Here is an 18,220-nt window from a genome sequence, read left to right on the forward strand (position 1 = left end):
GCAACAAATTTTGATACCTTGACAACTGTGTGCAAAAGTATTAGAATTCCACACATCAAAGCCTAAATGGCGAATACAAGGCAATGATTGTTCTGGCCAGGTTTAGATGCTAACATCAGGCAACCAAGTCCTAGTACTGCACTTGCAGCACAATTGCACCATCTCAATCTAAGGAACCCTTGATGTCCCCAGCAGACCCGGAATTTCCATTCCAACAAGTTTTGGTCAACTGCCAATATATAGGGTAGGAACTTTATGGTATGTGTGGATCGATATACTGGATCGTGTATGTGGATCAATTTACAGGAAGGGCCAAAACAGTATGCAAAACCTCTAGAATTTGGTTTTATACTTTTGATGCACCTGAAGAAATTTCTTTGGATGGTGGACTGCCATTTAAGTCCCAGGAGCACGACTCCTTTTTGAGGAACTGGGTTATATGGAAACATACCTATCGGCTTATTATGTTCAATGCAGCAGTCTTGAAGAATTAGCTGTTAAAACTACAAAATGTACACTAGCCGACAACGTGGACAGTTATGGACGCCTATGCCACAATTGGGCTACTCAGGCATTATTAACCCATCGAAACACTCCTATCTAAGAACTTGACATATCCCCAGCTGTAATGCTATATGGTCAAGTCATTAAAAACCAACTGTCTTAGGGGATAAATACCAAGCAAGGAAACAGTGGTGAGAAATAGGCGAATTAATAGAGGTGGCAATGGCCAAAAGGAATGTGCAGAATGAACAGTTCTACAACCAGCATTGTCGTCCACTCCAGGAACTCCAAATTGGAGATTTTGTCCAGATCCAAAACCAGGACTACTCATGTCGATGGATGAAAACGGGGAGGATCATAGAAACACATGGGAATCGGGGAATCGAGTGCGAGTAGATGGGAGCAATAGAGTAATATTGTGCAACCATCAGTTTCTCCATAAAATATACCCAGTTGTAGATAGCCCATATTACACTACACCAGGAACTTCAAACCCATCTACAAACCCTGAATTCCCACAAAAACAACTCCTTGAAGAAGCAATAGCGGTCAAATAGCACATCAATGTTGAATCGCCCAGTGAGCATGAAGAAGAAATGAAAGTTGATGATACCACAGGAAAATGTACACAATCGGTCAGTTCTCTTCCATTAAGGAAACTTTCATGTCGGAAAACTAGAGCACCAAGAAATCTATCACCACCATGATCAAACCGAATTCGATAGGCCACCAGCTAAGATTTCAAAGCCTGATTCCATGACAACCAGTACACAGGTTACATCTGCCGAACTGCATATTTTCTTAAACCAGATACGCGGCACAATACCCCTGTATAGGTATGAATTATCTGTCTCTGACAACATGAAGCCACCAGGGATGATCTCCCCTGAATAGGAAGTAACCAGTGATGATCTCCCCTGATGTCTATATATATCACAGATATGAGCACATATATTTGCATTTTGTGTTGAGCTCAGCAACGAGCAGGGAGATACATTTTCCCACTTTACGCTACTATTACAACCCTGATTTTACAGGAGAAATAGTTCAATAGTTCGATTTTTGTATATGAATGACAAGGCATTCAAGGCATGAATATTAGTATCTGTTCTTCAGATGCTGCACTTCATTTTCTTGTTCTCTTTCGGTGGAGGAGAAATCCTTCACGACTGAGACAATTTTTATTTTTGTACCTTTTCTCCACATTAAAAAACGACCCTGGTGTCTAACTCTGTCCCGTGGGGAGGTATAGTAAATAGGTACAATGAACAAAACAAGAGTTTGCATTGCTCGTTTTGTCTGATATCTCCCTCCAAAAATCCAAACATCCAAGACTGTTCTGACTGGTAACACATCACTACAAGACTGTTTGAACATGAAAAGAGCATTCCACTAATGCATACTTTCTGAATTCTTGTGAAAGATCCATCAAGCACAATTTGGTAAAGGAAGAATTCTTCTTAAGAACCCAACAAATTCTTCAGCATCAATTACACACTATAAATAGTGTGTAATTGATGTAATATTTTACATTGTTTTCAAGCATTCGCTTACTGCGGCAAACCCAATGAAGCTGTTGCATTTGATGAAAATAATCATGACAGTTGTAATTTTTTTAGAGACAGATTACAATCCACACCTGCAAGAACATTTGCAGAAGGTCATTTTGCAAGGCAAACAAGAAGATCCATCTAAAAAGTTTAAATTTTTACCCTTTTTAAGCAAAACAATAATGTGAATAAAATAATAAATATTATTTTGGACATAGTCAAAAACGAAATTTTAAAGGAGGTGAAAAATACAAATTGACTCAAGACATTTCTGTTCATGATCAGTGTTCCATTATTCTTTAATATGTTGTTGTGGTTAGAGTTAAAGAAAGACTAGTTTGCCTCATAAATTCAAGTGAAAAATTCTTGCACTACCTATTATGAAATCCACTTGCAGATCTAGCCCTGACACTGAAACAGTGTATTGGAGATCAATTTGATGGAACAGCTAATATGAGTGGTGTTTACTCTGGTCTTCAGACACTAATAAAAGCAGCTCGTTCAAGTCACATCCATACTTAGGGCTATGTATATGTTCTGAATATGGTTTTCAGTAATGTAAGCATTCTTTTTTGTTTGCTTACTGAACTATGCACATTTTTCAATGATTCTGACAAAAGAATGAAGGCTTGAGAAGAGCATATGCAACAAAACCAGGAAATAAAAAACATGCATTGGTCAAACTAGAAGGTTAAGTAGAAGTAGAGCACTTCGAAAATTGGAAACAGATTAGTCATGAGAAGTTTTTTTCAAATTTTTTGATCATCATTCAACAATTCAATTCAAGTAATTGAAGCAACTTATTTGAAATGATCAGTTCACTATGAAAGACAGAGATTGTGTGAAAACTTGCACAAGTTAGAAACCGTCTTAATGTCATTTACATTCATTCAAATATTTGAAATTACAACACTAGTGTCAGATAATCTGCAGACATCAGGCCTGGATACCATGCAAGCTTTGTGCATGATTATCAAAACCACTGAAAATTTCATGCAAATTGTAAATTAGAAAAAGTTAATATTTTTGTCCCTAAGACTTTCTCAATTTCAACCATCAGATTTAGTCACTCAGCACCAGAATATATCACAGATGATAAGAAAAATTTTAAATGATGGTGTGCATGCGAGCTAGATGCTGACTCTATGATAAGCTGTATCAGCAAATTTTCCACTTTGATCTAAATAGATCTTGGCATTCTCACAAAACGTAGAGCGAGGTTTGATTGCTAATGCAGTATCAGAAATTGACATAGTGACAGTATAGGATGAACTGGTTTCATTTGCATCAAGCTATAAAGCCCTGAAAAGAGGGCTGCTAGAGAATATGAATGACAATGAAAATGAAAATGTTTAGATGTTGATGACTCATCTGCTGAGACAACATGTAAGAATTGTTTGTCATGTACTTTCATGTTGTTAGCTGAGTACAGGATGGGTACAGCTGCATATGAACATTTACATAAAGCATATAAATTCGTTGTAACACTAATCATCATAGAGCACACATGTTAAATATGTTTTTATAAACTAAGACTGTTTAAAACAAGAGATCCTTACGCAATAATTGGAGTAACTTGTGCTGATTGCTATTGGAAAAGATATTGCAATAAAAATCAAATCAAACAAAAACTAAATTCTTGATAAAATTGTAGAATCTTTTACTGGAATGAGTACAATGTTGTTACTGTAATCTGAGAACCTTAATACTTGAAACTGTTGGCCTAGTATTGTAAAACATCATATATTAAAGCACGTTAAAAGTAAAAATATTTTAGAAATTGTATGTTAATTCATTTCAATATTTTTTCTAATATCTCTTATTATACTTTTGTATTATTTAGAATTCATCACAGTTCCAAAGGTAAAAGAAGGTAATTGTTCCAGAGAGGGGGTGGTTTAATATCTGTCATCTAAGGCACTCACATTTATGGAGAAGTACCAACTGACGAGATTATTTTTGGCAAAATTGACTTTTAACTGTTTTAGATTATAAATTGAAATTTAACTGTTTCATATACACCATCTATCTCTTTTTTTCCTATGAAAAATATGGTTAGTGTTAGAAATCTAGCATTTTTTGTTATTTATATTTTATCACAGCTGCAAAGGTAATACGAGGCCATCTTTCCAAGCATTACCACCTCTTTTTGAAGAGAAGACCTGTTGCATTAACATTCAGATAACAGATGAGTTACTTCTCTTGAATAAATATACAAGAAATAAGTGCTACTTCAAGTAGACATGCGAATTCTCTACTTTCTCTTTTAAACCCTTTCCTTTTTGTTGGCCACTAGTCTGGGTGCCCAGCGTTGCCCGGGTGTTTGTAGGTGTGTGCTGAGCAAAAAAAAAAAAAAAGTTGTTGTAGGCAGGCAGGTTCGAACATGTGACGCGAAGGTGGAAAGGAAAGTGGGGGTGTGTGTAAGAGTGTTGATTGAGCAAAAAAAAAAAAAAAGGAAATTGCGAAAAAAAAATAGTAAGCAGGCTCGAAAGAAGGAAAAGAAAGTGAAAAACTGATATGTCCTAAGGTGGTCTATTAATTCGGACAATCAAAGATAAAGTATTCCATGAAGGAATAAATAAATATACACTGTGGTTTGAATACTGAAAGAGAAGTTTATTTACATAGCGACAAATAAAGTGTGTTAATGTCCAGGGAGAAAGTCTCTGTTTCACAAAGGGTCCGGTGAAAACTCGGTTCGTTATGTAGAATGTTCCGGGTTGGTTACCTATCTCCACATAACACCTCCCCCCAAGCCAATTTCTCCTTGGAGAATTTTGCTTAATACTTAATAATGTTTTTAGATCTGTGGATCAGTTGGTTCACTTTTCTTTTCGACCTTGTACTTTTTCTCCTCAACACCGTTTTAGGGGGTGAAGTTGGTGGTGAAACTACTGATACTACTCTCAGAGGAGGTTGTGCTACGGGTAGAGGAATATTAAAAGAGTCATACAATACCTCTAAGGGCAGTTCATTATCTTCTGTCTGTTCATAGTCATCAGTGTGTCGAGATCTTAACTGATTCATATGCCGGCAACAGTCAAAGTTACCAAATATAGCATGTGCCCAATTCTTTTCATAATCATCCCTTCCTCCCAAAAGCTTTTCCCAGCCAAGAAGAATATTTTGTCACCAGGTTTGTTTGTCGAGTGATTTTCTCTCATTGTTGTTGTCTTGGTTGCATTTCGTAAAATCCTGTCAAATACGGATCTGATTTTCTGTGCGAACATTAGTTCAGCTGGTGACAAACCAGCATTCGTGTTTGGGTTAGGAATGACCATTTATTTTTATATGTTTAGGTTAGTAGTGATCCTGTATACAGACAAAAAATTTTCAAACCTCTTCTCATCAGTGTCCATGCCTTGGTATTTTCTTAAAACTCTTTTGAACATGTCAACAAATCTCTCTGTGAGGCCGTTTGACTTTGGATCGTATATTGCAGTTGTTAAATGTTCAATGGATAGGGCCTTGCAGAATTCTTCAAACTCTTTGCTGGTAAATTGGGTGCCATTGTCACTGACAATAGTTTTAGGTACTCCAAAACGACTGAAGAGATGTCTTAATAATGCATCTATAGTACTAGTCGATGTCAGATGTTTACACTTAAGCACTTCTGCCCATTTTGTAAAGCTGTCGACAACCACTAAGAAGTAATGGACCTGCATAGTCGATATGTAACCACATCCATGGTGCATCCGTCTTCGGCAACGGTTGTATCTGTACAGGTGGTGACTTTGCTGCTAGCTGACACCCTCGACACTCTCTTACCATTTTTTCGGTGTCCTGGCCCATATTAGGCCAATATGTATATCCGTGCATTAAGGCCTTCATTCTGGACATGCCTGGATGACTGCTATGGAATTCTTTTAGCATTCTCTTTTGTAGTGTGGTCGGTATGACAACTCTGTCTGCATACAATAAAGTCTGTGAACAAATCGAAAATGGCAAAATTTTTTCATCTTTCTTTGACTTTTCATTTAACTGCACCTGGTTTTTCGTTCTTACAATGAATTCATCTGTTTCTGCTGCCTTATTTATGCCGTCCATAGTCACTGGTAGCTCTCGAATCATGTTGCACAGCAGTCCGGAGAGTTCTTTTTCCTCTCTTAATCACTGTGTCCTCTAAAGGGTTTGCACACTTTTGAATCAATCTCGATAGTCCATCTGCATGTCCGATATTTTTGGATGAACTGTACTCCATTTTAAAATTATAATTCAACAGAATTATGCTCCATCGTTGAAGTCTGTTTGCAGTGTGAATGGGTATGCCTTTTTTAGATCCAAAAATAGTCAACAAGGGCTTGTGGTCAGTCTGCAACGTGAAAATCATGCCATGAATAAATCTATGGAATTTTCTAATTGTTGCTAAACTTTCTTTTTCAATTTGAGAATAGTTTCTCTCTGCAGGCAAAAGTGATCTAGAAGCATGAACTATTGGCTTCATTGATCCGTCTTCCAGTCTATGGGGAGTACTGCTTCTATACCATAATCATTTGCATTTGACGCCACAATCAATTCCTTCTGTAGATCGAAGTGTGCCAGTGCTAAATCAGATAGCAGGCATTTCTTAATCTCTTCAAATGCATTTTGACCAAACCCACTTTCGTCCTTTTTTTTTTTTTTTTTCAATGGTGCTCTCAACTTATGCATTTTTGAGATATAGATAGCATAATATTGTGCTAAACCCCAAAAAGATTGTAACTGGGTAACATTGCTAGGTACTGCCATCCTCTCAATGGCTTCTGTTTTCTGAGGATCCAGTCTTCTGTCTTGGCTGTCAATGATTTAACCCAGATATTTTATCTGTTTTAAAAAAAATTCACATTTTTCGGCACTCAATTTGAAACCAAATTTCTCAATTCTTTGGAAAACTGTTTTCATATGCTCCTTATGTTCCTGCACATTTCTACTTTTTACAAGAATGTCATCCAAATATGCGATTTCAAAACCTAAATCGGCAAGCATTATGTCCATTATTTGCTGAAATAACACTGGAGCTACTTTCAAATCAAAGGGGAGCCTTTTGAGTCTGAAGACTCCTAAATGGGTATTGATACACAAATACTTCGAACATTCTTCACTGTAGTGAAAAACGAAGAGCTGAATACCTTTGTAAAGGTTTTATTCACAAAAGAAAGCAAGTCACAAATAGCGTTAATTACGCAGCATTTAAGAAGAGTTCATTCAAGGGATGAGGGGTTAGGGATATTACACTTTTCCCTTCAAGTTTTTTTTTTTTTTTCGTTATTATTTTATTTTTTTTTTTCATTTTTTTTTTTCTCTAACTTTTTTTTTTTTTTTTTGCCTATAATTTAAACTTTTTTTTTCGTGCCTTACTTAGTAATGAAGTCCTTGTATTTCTCAGGAAATTTCAGTATTCTGCCAGATCTACGCAGCGGCTCGGTTGGCATTTCGCTCCCAACTGGTTCCCCACGGGTGTTTTCTTCTATATGTTCAGGATATTGTATACATTCGTTTTCACTCCCTGGTTTACTCACAGGTGGCATGCAACCATTCTCTAACGTGTTGTCTCCATTAATTGTGTTGGGAGCCAAATCTCTGACGTTGACGGTAGTTTCGATGCCTGAAGGTAGTCGTACTTGGGCATAATGAGGGTTGATATCCAGTAACGTCGCAGGTGTAACCGGGGGGTCATTTTTATTCGACCTAATATGATCTCTGACGTATACTTGGCCTGGTTTTGTTCACAGGGGAATAGAAGTACCAGAAGTGGATTTACGGCTGTACTTAAATAGTCTATCATGAGGGGTCGCATTCGTAGCTGTGCAGAGCAATGATCGAATAGAATGTAGAGGATCAGGTAGAATATTTTCCCAGCAGGATAGTCTCACTTTACGAGAATGTAAGGTTACTTGTATGGCCTTCCATAGTGTGCCGTTTAGTTTCTCAATTTGACCATTGCCTTCCGGGTGATATCTACTCGTTTTCGAAGTCGCAATGCCTTTCCCATGTAAGTAATTGGTCGTTTCTTCCGACAGAAAATCAGTCGCTCTATCTGTGTGAATCATATCGGGCATACCAAATATCGCAAATAGTTGATTCAGGCATTGTGTGATCGTTGAGCTTGTCATATCTTTACACGGAAATGCAAAAGGAAAACGCGAGTATTCGTCGATTATCGTAAGTAGGTATTTGTTACCATGTGTGGACGTAGGCAGTGGTCCCTTGAAATCCATATTTGATCGCTGAAATGGTACTATTGCTTTTATGAGAGTTCCCTTGTTACCGGTGAAGAATTTGGGTTTTAAATACTGGCAAGATGAGCACGAATTAGTTACTCCTTTTATTTGATCGAGGGAGAAAGGAAAGTTTCTTTCTTTGCAAAAATGGAAGAGTCGGGTAATGCCTGGATGGCATAATTTACAGTGTAGGTCCCGAAGATCTTGTAAGGAATAAGTGAGAGCAGATATTCGGGAAAATGTATCAGCGATAATATTTTCTCTACCAGGACGGTAGACAATGCTAAACTTAAATTGTGACAGTTCAATGCGCCAACGGCATATTTTGTCATTTTTTATTTTTTATTTCCTGGTATTATCAAACATGAAGCTAATACTTCTTTGGTCCGTAATTACAGTAAAGTGTTTACCAAGGAGAAAATGTCGCCACTTACGTAGTGCTTCAACAATAGCAGCTGTTTCTTTTTCTACCGCGTGATGTTTCGTTTCACTAGGGCTTAGTGTTCTGGAATAGAATGCAACCGGACGATTCTCTTGATTAAGGGTAGCTGCAATACAGTTGTTACTAGCATCTGTTTCTACTATAAATTCTTTTTCTGGATCAACCGTTACCAGCATAGCATCTTTCAAGTCGTTTTTCAGTCTTATAAAAGAGTCCAACGCCACAGAAGATAACGGGAATTCTTTATTGTGGTTTAGTGCTAATATTTTCTCTGAAAAATTCTGGATAAATTTGCTGTAGTAGGAGAACATCCCAATAATCCGTCTTTGTGATTTTAGATTTAGAGGAGGTGGCATCTCAAGTAGAGGTTTAAGACGTTCGTAGTCGGGTGATATCTGGTTGTTTTTGATAGTGTACCCAAGTAATGTTATCGTTGAGACTGAAACGATGCTTTTTTTATTAAGCGTGATGTTGTACTGTTTAGCAACCTCATAACATCTTTGAAGATTATAGTCATGCTCTTTTTGGGTTTTTCCACAGATTAACATTATCCACATAGACAAAAATAATATCCCTAACCCCTCATCCCTTGAATGAACTCTTCCGTTAACTATAAATGCTGCGTAATTAACGCTATTTGTGACTTGCTTTCTTTTGTGAATAAAACCTTTACGAAGGTATTCGGCTCTTCGTTTTTCACTACAATTTTATTCACAAAAGAAATGGACCGAGTACTTCGTCCCGAACGATTCGACACCGAGTCTACAGCCTTCAATGCAGGAAAAAAGTACAAACACTGGAAACTCACGTTTATGAATTACTTACATACGGTTAACGGCACTGAAGGAACTGGAAACACCCAAACTGACTTCTATGCTTTGATAAATAGCATATCGGCTGATGTATACGAAATAATCAGTGACACAAGCGACTATGCATCTGCCATGAGAGCTCTGGACGCGGCATACATCAGGCCTACTAATATCGTTTACAACCGACACCAACTTACTACCATGAAACAACAACCAGCGCAAACAGTGGATTCTTTCAGGCTACAGTTGGAAAACCTCGCTAAGACATGCAACATCCAAGCCGTGAGTGCTGAAACAAATAAAAGCTAGTATATGCGGGAGGCTTTTATTAGCGGTATCTCCTCCTCCTCAATTCGGCAACGACTTCTCGAGAAATCCTGGCTAACTTTTCGGGAAGCATACGAAATGGCAAGATCTCTGGAACAAGCAGAAAAACACTTTGCGTGTTACAACCAGGAGAGTGTGATTTCTGTGCCAATAATCGCTTCAGGAGAAAATACGAGTCTGGCTGCAACACAAAAAAAACAAGGCCGAAGGAAATTTGTTTTTTCTGCGGGAATTCTCGTCATCCGCGTCGCCTTTGTCCAGCACGGGACTCGAACTGCAATAAGTGTTCGAAAAAAGGACACTGGGCCAAAGTCTGCAAATCTTCCGTGTCAGCGGTGTTAAATGAAGACACTGATTTCCCGAGTCTCGCATGTCTAGGAAGGAAAAAAGACATTACGTAAGTGTAAAATAAATAAATTCACTGTCAATGCCATGATAGATTCTGGTAGTGTGGGGACTTTCATTAACGACAATATTGCAAAAAAATGAACCCCGAAATTATTCCCAAACACAAAGAAATATCATTAGCCGACCCTAAAATGTGTGCGAAAATTGTGGGAGAAACTAAAGTCGATATCTCTCTAAATAATAATGTACACTCTAACATAATAGTGGAGGTCATTAAAAATTTATTTGTCGACTTAATCATAGGAAAAGATATTCTCGGCAGATACAAGATGGTAACTTTCAAATTCGATGGACCGGAGGAAGAACTTATTATCGGAGCAGTCACCAAGAATACCTTTTTTCCATCCATGAACGTTTCTCCTCCCCCATTATTTTCTCATCTCTCTACGAAAACAACACCAATCAGCACCAAGTCACGTCGCCACACAATTGCTGATAGCAAATTTATAAGAGCAGAGACTGCAAAATTGTTGGAGGAAAATGTTATAGAACCCTCAATTTCACCTTGGCGAGCGCAAGTTCTAGTAACATCGAATGAAAACCGAAAAAAAAGAATGGTGATTGATTATAGCAACACAATCAACAGATTTACTGAATTAGACGCTTATCCGATACCAAGTATATCAAAGATTGTCGAGGAAATAGCCAGGTATAATGTTTTCACTACGCTTGATCTTAAATCAGCATACCATCAAATCCCCATCAGTAAGGAGGATCGTGAATTTACAGCATTCGAGGCGAATGGTAAATTATACCAGTTTACTCGCCTGCCGTTCGGGGTTACTGACTTTTATCTAAAGGTAAGCCTCAGATAAATCAATTTTGGAGAAAATTTTCCCTCCATTCAGCTTTGTAAAAATGTTTTCAGGGGATGAGAGTGGATAACTATGATCCATAAGACAGTCATTGAGGCCTATAGAAAAATCAGCAAATACCTGAATCCTCTTATTTTTCTTTTTAACATATACAGTGGGGCTTGCACACTCAGAATAGCCAACTTTTTCAGCTACACCATTTTCCTGCAGTCTCTGCAGTTCAATTTCAATTTCTTCTTTTGAGGAAAAAGGCACGTTTCTTTTTGACTTAAAAACAGGTTTCACATTTTGCTTTAGTTCAAAATTCACTTCGGTCTTAGTACATATACCTAACTCCTCAGAAAAAATCTTGGGGAATTCACTTTTTAAGACTGTAAGAAAATCCTCATTTTGTTTGGAATTTTTCTTTTCAGCTACACTCACACTGTTACAAAATGAATTTATGGGTAGCTCCCATAAACAAACAAAACGATCCAATCAATTCTGAAAAGGCAAGAATTTATACCTGGAACAACTGACACTTTTGTAGAAAAAGTTTTCGATCCAAGGGATACGCTGCAATTAAATTCTTCCATGAATTTTAATCTCTTGCCGGATACTCGTTTGGCAATTTTAAATGTTTTTTTTTCTAATTTTGAACACCCAATCCTCTTCCAGGTCACTTCGTCGATAATTGAAATATTGCTACCTGTATCCAAAAGTAGTTTCACTATGCGACCATTTATTTTGGTTTTGACAAATTTTCTTTTACCTCCTTGTCTCACTTCTTCTTTTGACAACACCACATTTACTTTAGACTATAATTTTTGTCTTTGTTTATTTTTTTTTAGTTCGGCACTGGGAAGCTTGGTGTCCGACTAAACCACATTTGGCACAAGGTTGGTCTTTAAAAGGGCAATTTTTTCTTAAGTACGAACCCGTACAGCTCCAACATTCAACATTTTTCCTTTGTTCTTGGAATATGTTTTTTGTCTTACCATTTGGACATGGGATGTAGTTTTCTCCTTTATCCTAGTGGTATCCCTTTTCACATTTATCAATTTCTGACATTCTTCTGTCACTTTTTGCAAGTTAATTTCTTGATCTTGCTCCATAATCGATAAAATTCTTGACCGTAATCCCTTGTCCTTCCGTGCTGTCAGTCCCTGAACAAATATATAACACTTAAACATGTCAACTGACAAATATTTTAATTTAAATAGTTCACACTGGGCATTGACTTTACCAGCATATGTGACAATATAATCAGTTTCTTCTTTTTGCATGTTCAAGCACTTATACCTTGTATAAAAAAAGGCTGTCTCATTCACCAAATATCGAGTTCAAAATTCGAACAGTTTCCAAAAAAGAAATATCTTCCGTTTTTTTTTTTTTGGTAAAATTAAATTTGTAAATTTTATGTTTTCCTCCGTACACAATTTCTGAAGTAGGAGTGTGATTCTTCCCTGGCCCGACCATTTCTCACATCTTGTTGTAAAAATTGTCTTGAAACTATGATAATAGGCAGGAAATGTATCACCTCGTTCTGGGTCGTATTTGAACTCCGCTAGAGAGTTGGCTATACGCTCTGTCAAAAAAAATCTAGATGCGCCATCTTCAGATTTTTGTGACAACACAGTTTCACATAATAAACGATTCTCTGTAGTTTGCTGAATGGCAAGTGATTCAAAACGTTCTTGCTGAATCAACATCCGTTTTTGAAATTCAATTTGAGCTTTTTGCTGAGCGATCAAGCTTTCAGTTAACGTTTTCCTTGTTATTTGTTCCGAAAACATTTTTTTAAATGCACAAATACAAAGTCAGCATATACACAATTTTGTTCCAAAAAATAAGATGTTCCCCCTTCAGATCTCGTCACGAAAAAAAAAAAATTGGTAGCGCTTGAGACATATTCAAAGAGAAAAAAAAATTCACTGTACCAAATATCCACAGTTTACAAATTTTCAGAGATCCTTTTCATCTTTTTAAATACGTAAATTTCTTTTTAAGAATTTCTTTATGACAGAAAAACAATTTCCACAGTACAATTCGTTTTATCGTATTAACCAAAAACAAAACACCTCCGAATTGGTTTTCAACATGAGACAATATGACATCAACTTTTCAGAAAATTCAAAGAAAAAAAACGGCAATAAGCTTATTAAAATTCTTTGTATTTGCATGAATACTTGTCTTTCTCTTCTTAAGAACTATTTCCTTTATCGAATATAAACTCTTTGAGAATTTTTTTTCGCGCTCACCACATGGTCACAATTATTTTCTTCTTTTATTTTTTACTGAGTTCGCATCTCGTCTTCGTCGCCAATTTGATATGTCCTAAGGTGGCCTATTAATTTGAACAAAGATAAAGTATTCCGTGAAGGAATGAATAAATATACACTGTGGTTTGAATACTGAAAGAGAAGTTTATTCACTTATTTACATAGAGAAAAATAAAGCGTGTTAATGTCCAGGGAGGAATCTCTGTTTCACAAAGAGTCCGGTGAAAACCGGTGACTCGGTTCGTTATGTAGAATGTTCCGGGTTGGTTACCTATCTCCACATGACACCTACCCCCAAGCCAATATCTCCACATAAAACAAACAACAAAAAAAACTTGACATATTTTGTGTGCCCATCATAAGGCTAGACAATCGAAAGGAGGCGATGACTTTGAAGGTGAAGGAATTACCATTTTTTGGCTAATTTTTCGATATTTTTCGCCCGAAGTGACTGATTTCCACGAGATTAGTATCGTTTTGAAGCTCAAAGCGATACTGGTCTCGTGAAAATCAGTCACCTGTCAAAGTTTTAGGCAGACATACAAACATACATACATACATACATATAAACAAACAGGTGAGATTTATATTATAGATAATGAAATAACATTCTAAAGTTATAATATTCTCTGTTTTTTGTACATCGGTTATCATAACCAGTATTTGTTTTCATTGTATTATGTTATTATGATCAATGAAATTCCCGGAATTTACTGGATTTTTTCTCTTTTTGAATATAAATTGATACCTCAGAGTTAAAATACTTTCTGACTTCTTCCTAATTCTAATGTGTTGATAATTCTCTTTTCAAAGTAATCTATAATATAAATATCACCTATCTGTTTAAATGTATGTATGTATGTATGTATGTATGTATGTATGTATGTATGTATGTATGTATGTATGTATCGACAGAGGCGACGGATTTTCACAAGATCGATATTGTTTTGAAGTTCGACCCGTCGGATGACAAATATCGAAAAATTAGCTAAAACTATTAATTCCTTCACCCTCAACTGGCGAATTTCTACAGGGAGGGGTCACTTTTTTCACTGATATTTTCGAAAGTCATCCCCTCTTTTCGATTTACTAGCATTAATTTAAACATTCGTCACTTCCGGTTTGGCAATGGGCGCAACAGCAAAGACGTCACGTTTTTTTTTTCATGTACTGTTCCTCCTTTGCGGCACCGGTTTGAGCCTGCCTGCCGACTACCATTTTTTGTTTTTTGCTCAACACACACCTCCAAACACCCAGGCAACACGGGGCACCCAGGCTAGTCTATATATATATAAAAAGCAAAACAACCATATCTATTTTTGTATGCCCAGCAAAGGCTTTTTTCATGGGGTTCTCAGCGGGGGTTACTATATTTTAGAACTTTTTATAGACACCCTCGATTGTAATATCTATGATTTTCGAATAATCGTTGTCTCTACATTTATTTCAAGCAAGTTTTTTTAAAAAAAACTGGTTTCCAGTATTTGTGTGTCTTTTTCATATAAATAAAGTGAAACTGAATCGAATCAAATCAGCTCGCTGGCCTCCGTGGCCAGCAAGTCCTGAAAGCAATCAGCCTTGATCAATCATATCAGACAGTTCCTATTCATTTGAGAGCTACCTCTTTTTTGGGAAAGCTTGGGTTTCCCCAACATCGTGGGGAAAATATAAATGAAACAGCAGAAAGCTGAACTGGTCTTCAGCCAATGTTTATTTCTGCATCTGCGTATTCACTTAGCAAGTCAACTTTTTGATTGAAATTGCTAAATTTGAACGCTTTTCACTTCCTATGGCCTCGTAGTATAGCGGTAAGATGTCACGTTTTCTTTCACTTTCTTTTCCGCCTTTGCGTCACCGTATCACGGATTCCAGCCTTCCTGACTACTAACACTTTTTTTTTCTTGTACACCTCCAAACACCCGGGCAACGCCGGGTACCTCTGTTAGTCTATATATATAACAGGCAAAAGAGGCACGTGCATTTCTGTATGTCCAGCAAAGGCTTTTTTCGGGGAGGGGGGGTTACTATATTTTAGAACTATTACTATACTCCCTAGATTATAATATCTACGATTTGTGAAGGAACGTTGTCTCTAGATTTATTTTGATTGATTTTATAAGATTCATGCTATTTCATCCTCTCGTGTGTTTGTTCATGCTTTTCATATAAAAGCAAAACTAATCGAAAGCAACTTTCTGCCAGGGACGTCCAGAAAACAATAAGCTTTGATTGCTATTTATTTGGACACTCCCTTTTTGTGAGGAGCTGGTTTTCCCCAACATCATAGGGAAACAAATAAATAAAACGGTTGAAAGCTGAACTGGCCTTCAGCCAACGCTCATTTCTGCTCCTGCATGAACTCATTCACTTAGTAACTCAATGTTTTGATTGGCATCACTAAATTTGAACGCTTTTCACTTCCTATGGCTTCCTAGCTTTCACTTTCTTTTTTGCCTTCGCGTCACTATGTCATGGGTTTGAGTCTGCATGACTAGTAACAGTTTTTCTTTTATTCCTCCAAACACCCGAGCAACGCCGGGTACTATTGGGGAATAGTTTTATATATAAAGTAAAGTGATTTTCCTCCTATTTAATATTTATAGCTTTCTGACGCAAATTATTCAATAACCATTTTTTATTGCCTGTTTACAGAAAATGTGTTCGTTTTGTTTGTTTTTAAGGTCAACAGTTTTTCCTAACGTTGTCATCCACGAAATGAAAAGTATTTTCACTTTTACAAGCAAATCTACTACCATCGGGAAATCTTTTGCATATTCCATAACTATTTCATCATTTCATTTTTCGTTTTCCTTGCTATTACCTGTTACCTACATTTTCAACCAAACATGAGAATATTCTTTTAACCTAGATTTTCTTCATTTGTTTTAGATGAACTATTTGAAAGACTTATTGTTACACTTCCTGTTTCTCTTGCTCCGACAACAATTTCGTTGCTTCAAAAAAAATTCAGGTTTGTTCACATTTAAAGATCTATGTAAATTATCTTATCAGTCGTTTTACCTTGGCGTTGTTGTTTTAGTGTTTGAGTAGGAGTCACTACCTCCCTCCCGAACCGTAATATGTCCTAATCCTTCCAATAAGTATATAGGCAAACAGGTTAGAGAAACGAACGTTGATTAACTGCAAGTCTCACATTGTCTAGTACATAAGGATATGAAATTTGCAATTTCCATACTAAAAATTTATTATTTTGTCATTGCAATTTTACATTAATATCATGTTCACATCGCACAACCATAAAGAATAATGAATTCAGTAGTTCGTGGTTGGAACCAGAAGTTTCATGAGCTACACAGTTTCATTGGAAACACTGGTTCACGGGTCGTCTAGTTGATTATATATTTTTAAACCCTTGGATTCTCTACTAAAAATATCATGAATTCCTTAAATATTCTTTAATATAAATTTAAATATATTTAAATATTGTATTCGTTAATTTTTTGTCATTATCAAGCCCAATCCTAAAAACTGTCAATCCTATTCACTAACACTTAATAAAAACAACACTAATTCAGCAAAGAATGTGAAAGTTTTGTTGAACTCAGTTTATTGCTATAAATCAATTTATAACAGAACATTTTTGGTATCAAATTTATTTTAAATCGTCTATCTTGTATCGTCTATCATTTATTTGTAAAGGAACATCTTTCCTGGATGTATTGCTTCTATTTGTAAATTATGATGGATTAGTTTTAACCAAATTTCAACATTTTTAATATAAAATTATTTTCACTTTAATATGTGGATTGTAGAATATTAGATTTGTTATTATTTCATCTTTTGATATAGAAGGTTTCTGTTTTTTAATTTTAAGAGAATAAACATAAATATAAACGTGTTTATATTAACACTTATGTTCTCCTCGGTCCCTGCGAGGAGACACAGAAACAAGTATACGGCAAATAAAATTTTGCTTAGCCTTGCAATATTATTGAAAAACGTTCAAGGACAAAAAGAAGAAAAAAAATATGAGCCAGGCTTAACTAAATAATACGCATTAATGAAAAAGAAAAAAACAATAAAAAACAAACAGAATGTCGATGCACCTTCCTGGCAAAATTGTGTTGCTGCTACTTGATTGAGTCCTTTGCAATCGATGTTCGTGATATCATGATGTTTTAATTTTGTTTATTTATTTTGTATCCCCTTCAATGAAAATGGGAGATGAAAAATTAGTTAGGAAGGGAGTTTCTCTTTTCTTATTGCTGTTTTATTAAAATTGAACATAGGGTTAGGGTTAGTCTCTTGCTGGGAAGTCAAAACGTTTTATTACTAGTACACATGAAGGGGTTTATGAAAGAAATGGCGATTTTCTCATTGAAGGGATTGGATCTGTGTAGTTCTCTTTCACTAAACCCGATGAACTCGTAATGATCCTTCCAATGATTTGCTATCGAAATCTCTTGCTTTGCCAGTAAGGATCTCTTTTTTTCTCTTTTTTCTTCTTTTTTTTTTGCCTCAAGCTGTCTTCTCACTCGCCTTGTTCCTAACTGTGACTTTTCTTTTCTACCTTGCAACCCTTTTCCCTTTGCAGCAGGTTTTGTGCGATTTAATTGGCGAATTAAAATGAGGAGCTGACTTATGAGGTGTTTCCCACTCCATGTCAGGGAATTCCTGTCTTTTAATTTAAACTGGTTGTTTTGGCTTAAAATAGAGGAACATGTGCCAATAAGTCTCCTTTTATAATCTTCACATTTGTGGGATAGAATATGTGAATATAGTCCCTTTTTAGTGAAATTCTCTATGAATTCAGCCATTAATCACATTTTTTTTTCAGCTTCATGTCTAATCATGTCTAATCATGTCTAATCATGTGATGCTGCAATGCAGAATCTTTGGATCTTGATTAACATTTTTAAAATAGTTTATTTCTCTTTAGA

General features: G+C 36.2%; 1 protein-coding gene across 11 annotated transcripts in view; it reads left to right on the forward strand.

Annotated features, from left to right (window-relative positions):
• The window catches only part of LOC145284732 (putative sodium/potassium/calcium exchanger CG1090), a 554,458-nt gene that overhangs the window by 356,722 nt on the left and 179,516 nt on the right, over positions 1–18,220 (forward strand). The window lies entirely within an intron of this gene.

The sequence above is a fragment of the Euprymna scolopes genome, chromosome 9 (genome assembly GCF_053919585.1).
Source record: "Euprymna scolopes isolate OS-2025 chromosome 9, ASM5391958v1, whole genome shotgun sequence".
NCBI lineage: Eukaryota > Metazoa > Mollusca > Cephalopoda > Sepiida > Sepiolidae > Euprymna > Euprymna scolopes.